This window comes from Neolamprologus brichardi, chromosome 2, assembly GCF_056152115.1.
Source record: "Neolamprologus brichardi isolate AB-2024 chromosome 2, ASM5615211v1, whole genome shotgun sequence".
NCBI lineage: Eukaryota > Metazoa > Chordata > Actinopteri > Cichliformes > Cichlidae > Neolamprologus > Neolamprologus brichardi.
The window spans coordinates 19,243,877-19,248,569 of record NC_142105.1 but is presented as its reverse complement, the minus strand read 5'-3'; positions in this window follow the sequence as shown (position 1 = coordinate 19,248,569).

Genomic DNA, 4,693 nt, shown 5'->3' with positions numbered 1-4,693 from the left:
ATATTGAGGGATAAAATTTATTTAAAATTTATTTATTTATATCTGAGTTTGATGGTTCTGTTGTCTTTGTGATTACAGGAGCTGCCCTCAGATTCAGACCTCAGCCCCATCGAGTGACAGCAGACAGATCATCCAACATGTTCATATGTTAACTGTAAAATGAACTGATGAAAACAGTACAAAGGTTAAAGTACCACACGTACTGTAGTGAAAGCTGCAGCTGTTTTATTGATAAAGTTAAACAAAAACGACAAAAAACAAAAGGATTAATCACTCATGTAACTGTGTCACTATATATCAGCATTAACAGGACCTCAGTTTTGTGTTTCACAAAGCTGCTGATCTCAGACCTGCTCAGCTTCCGTTTTAAACACTTGATGTACTCAGCTGCATGAAGAGCATATGAGATTTTGTCTAACGCAATTAAACAAAACCTGATGAAGGTCAAAGGTCGTCACTTGTATGTTGAACTACAAACTTGTCATCTGGAATTCTTTCACAGTTTTTTGCAGATAGTGTTATTTACCATAAAGTGATTCAGAGTTATTCATTCCAGAGTAACCAGAGAGGATCACATATTTTTAAATATATAACTTTCTACAGGACTGAATATAATATCTTTATGTAAAAGTTTGGAGCCTCTGGGGAGTATCTGAGTATTTTTAACATTACACAAAACAAAGGTCTCCATCACAGTGTTGATGAAATGCTGGGTTTATCCATCTCCTGGGGAGGAGTGCTGAAGATTTCCCTGTGAGGGAGCTGCTGGTGAAGATCATGAGTCCTGCTTGATCACTGCCATGAGCTTCAGTCTTCCTGGTGTTTCTTAAATGATGCCTCTTACAGCGGGTCAACAGAACTTATGGCACAGGACAGCTGTGATGAAAGAAAGGGAAGAAGTTTCTCCAAACCTCTGGACCCAGGAAACCCAGCTTAGTCCTGATGGTCTCCCTCACTAGTTTATCTCCAGGGTAAATGTAGCTGTTGATATAATATGGACTCTGTTATTAAATGAAAATAACAAATTAGACTACACTACTGAAACCTCATGCTGTTGTTTTTAAAGTCTCCATGTTACCAGGCTGTCGAGGGCTCTGAAGATTTAAACAGTTTTAGATCCATTACACTCACAGTCTTATGTTAAAATCTCAAAGGACAGCATTATATTTTTGATATTAACTCTGGGCCTCTGTAGAGTGTGCAGCTGATCTCATCGCTGTCTAAAAATGGATAAAAAAAAAAACATAAGTGTTGAAGACTATTAAGAGTAGCAGGTGTGTAGCATCGCTAACTAGCTAGCAACAAGCCTTCAACACAGTGCGTATGCTAGCGGCTAAGCCAACTAATGAATTAACAACAGAGTGATTTTAGAACTATAAGATGATAAGCTGTGTGTCTTTTTTATAACAGTGACATGGTTGTATTTACCTTAATTAAACAAGTCGTCAGTTGCGGTAAACCAGTAAAACGTACGTGACAAGATGGCGGCGCGTGAACAACGCGAGGCTCAGTGTCTCTCCAGAATCTGCTATTTAGCGGTTTTTTATCTACTTTTGACCGGATTATTCATCCAGAATTGCTGTGCGTTGCTGACCCACAGCAGACAAGAGCTTCTGGACATCTGGACTCATAACTCCAACAGTTTTATCGCCTATCTCCGACTCATCCCAGAGATCTCCAAAACACCGGAGGCTGCCCACTCTCCCCAGCCGGGCGGAAGTGCACGCAGACGGCGCCGAGATCGTAAACAAAGGCGAGGTAGGCGCGGAGGGCTACGGGCTAAGCTAAAGCTAACACCACACCGGCTGCCTTTACCCAGTATCTTCCTCGCCAATGTCCGTTCTCTGGCAAACAAAATGGATGAGATACGGCTCTCCATCACTAACAACAGACGAATTATGGACTCAAATGTCATGTTTTTCACCGAAACATGGTTGAACAACAGCTGCCCGGACAATGCTATCGAGTTAGCAGGACGCCACACACACCGAGCCGACAGGCTAGCAGATGACTCCGGCAAGACCAGAGGTGGAGGTTTGTGCATTTATATTAACAATGCTTGGTGCATGAACTCCACTACTACTGAGAGTCACTGCTCACCTAATGCGGAGTTTTTAATGGTCAAATGCAGACCTTATTATCTCCCCAGAGAACTCACTTCGATCATACTCACTGCAGTGTATATACCCCCCGACGCTAATGCTAGGTTGGCCATGAAAGAACTTTCTGCAGCCATTAACAAACACCAGAATAAACACCCCGAGGCTGCTTTTATTGTTGCTGGCGACTTCAACCACACCAACTTAAAGACAGTCCTCCCCAGATTCCACCAACATGTCTCCTGCCACACCAGAGGAGACAAGACTTTAGACCATGTGTATTCCAACCTGGCTGGAGCCTACAAAGCAACACCCCTCCCCCACATTGGACAATCGGACCATCTCTCCCTGTTCCTCACACCTCGGTATTCACCACTCATCCAACGTGTGAAACCTGCTGTGAGGACAATTAAAGTGTGGCCAGAGGGGACAGACGCAGTGCTCCAGGACAGATTTAAAAACACAGACTGGAATATGTTCACCCACACAGACCTGGACCAGTACGCCTCATCTGTACTGGATTACATCTCTGAAACCACAGACAGTGTCACCACCCAGAAACGGATCACCATGTACCCCAACCAGAAGCCTGGGATGAACCGGGATGTTCGTCTCCTCCTGAAGGCCCGCAACACTGCCTTTAGGTCAGGAGATGCACACGCCTACAGTACAGCCAGGGCTAATCTAAAGAAGGGCATCAAAAAAGCCAAACACCACTACAAAAAGAAGGTAGAAGAACACTTCTCCAACTCCAACCCCCGACGCATGTGGCAAGGACTCCAGACCATTACAGACTACAGGACCACCAAACCCTCCCCCGCATCCTCTGATGTCTCCTTCCTCAACGAGCTCAACAACTTTTATGCTCGTTTTGAGCGAGGGAATCCAACAACCACAACCAAAACAGACATGACGCCAGACCACCAACCTCTGACTCTCTCCCCCACCGATGTAGGAGCGGTGCTGAGCAGGATCAATGTCCACAAGGCTGCAGGTCCTGATGGCATCCCCGGGCGTGTTCTCAGAGCGTGTTCTGGGGAGCTTGCAGGAGTGCTCGCAGACATATTCAACCTGTCCTTGGCCCACGCTGTGGTACCGGCCTGCTTCAAATCCACCTCCATCGTCCCGATACCCAAAAACTCCAACCCATCTTGCCTCAATGACTACCGCCCAGTAGCAGTCACCCCCATCATCACTAAGTGCTTAGAGCAGCTGGTCCTAGCACACTTCAAATCCTGTCTCCCCCCCACCCTGGACCCCCACCAATTCGCATACCGCCAGAACAGGAGCACAGAGGATGCAGTCTCCATCGCACTGCACTCTGTCCTCTCACACCTGGACAACAACAACACATACGCCAGAATGCTGTTTATAGACTTCAGTTCAGCATTCAATACAATCCACCCCTCACAACTCATCAGAAAACTGACAGACCTGGGCATCAGTCCCCTCATCTGCAAATGGTTACTGGACTTCCTGACCAACTGCCCCCAACATGTCTGGCTGGATAACCACTGCTCATCTACAATCACAATGAACACCGGTGTACCACAAGGCTGTGTGATGAGCCCTTTCCTCTACTCCCTCTTCACCCACGACTGCAGACCTGCTGATGGTTCCAACACCATCATTAAGTTTGCAGATGACACCACGGTGATTGGCCTCATCAGTGACAACGATGAGGCCGCCTACAGGGAGGAGGTGGATCGTCTGGCTGAGTGGTGCGACAGAAACAACCTGCTGCTTAACACAGAGAAGACCAAGGAGCTCATCGTGGACTACAGGAGGAATGCTGACCCACATCCACCCATCCACATTAAGGGGACGGCTGTGGAGCGTGTGAGCAGCTTCAAGTTCCTGGGAGTCCACATCTCCGAGGATCTCATCTGGACGACCAACTGCTCCAAGCTGGTCAAGAAGGCTCACCAGCGCCTCTTCTTCTTGAGGACTCTGAGGAAAAACCACCTGTCCTCAGACATCCTGGTGAACTTCTATCGCTGTACCATCGAGAGCATCCTGACCAACTGTATAACAGTCTGGTATGGGAACTGCTCTGCCTCGGACCGGAAGGCGTTGCAGAGGGTCGTGAAAACTGCCCAGCGCATCGCCGGAGCACCACTTCCTGCCATAAAGGACATCTACAGGAAGCGGTGTCTGAAAAGGGCTGGGAAAATCATCAAAGACCCCAGTCACCCATCACATGGACTCTTCACCCTCCTGCCCTCTGGGAGGCGCTACAGGAGCCTCCGGACTAAGACCACCAGGTACCGGAACAGCTTCTTCCCCACAGCTGTCAGACTCCTGAACTCTGCCTCCTGACATCTGACCCACGTTAAACTCATGGACTGGACATACACACACCCACAACCACCTACACACACACACACAATGGACAACCGTACCCTCAAACACACAATAATAACATGGACTGAACCACCATTCACAATCACTAGCACTTTATATAGCCTCTGTAGAAATTATCCACATATCTCACTTATCTTAACTGCACTACTGTATAGTTCTGTGTAAATAATCATACGATAATTTTTAATCCTACAATCCTACAACTGTTTATAACTTGCATAGTTCACATT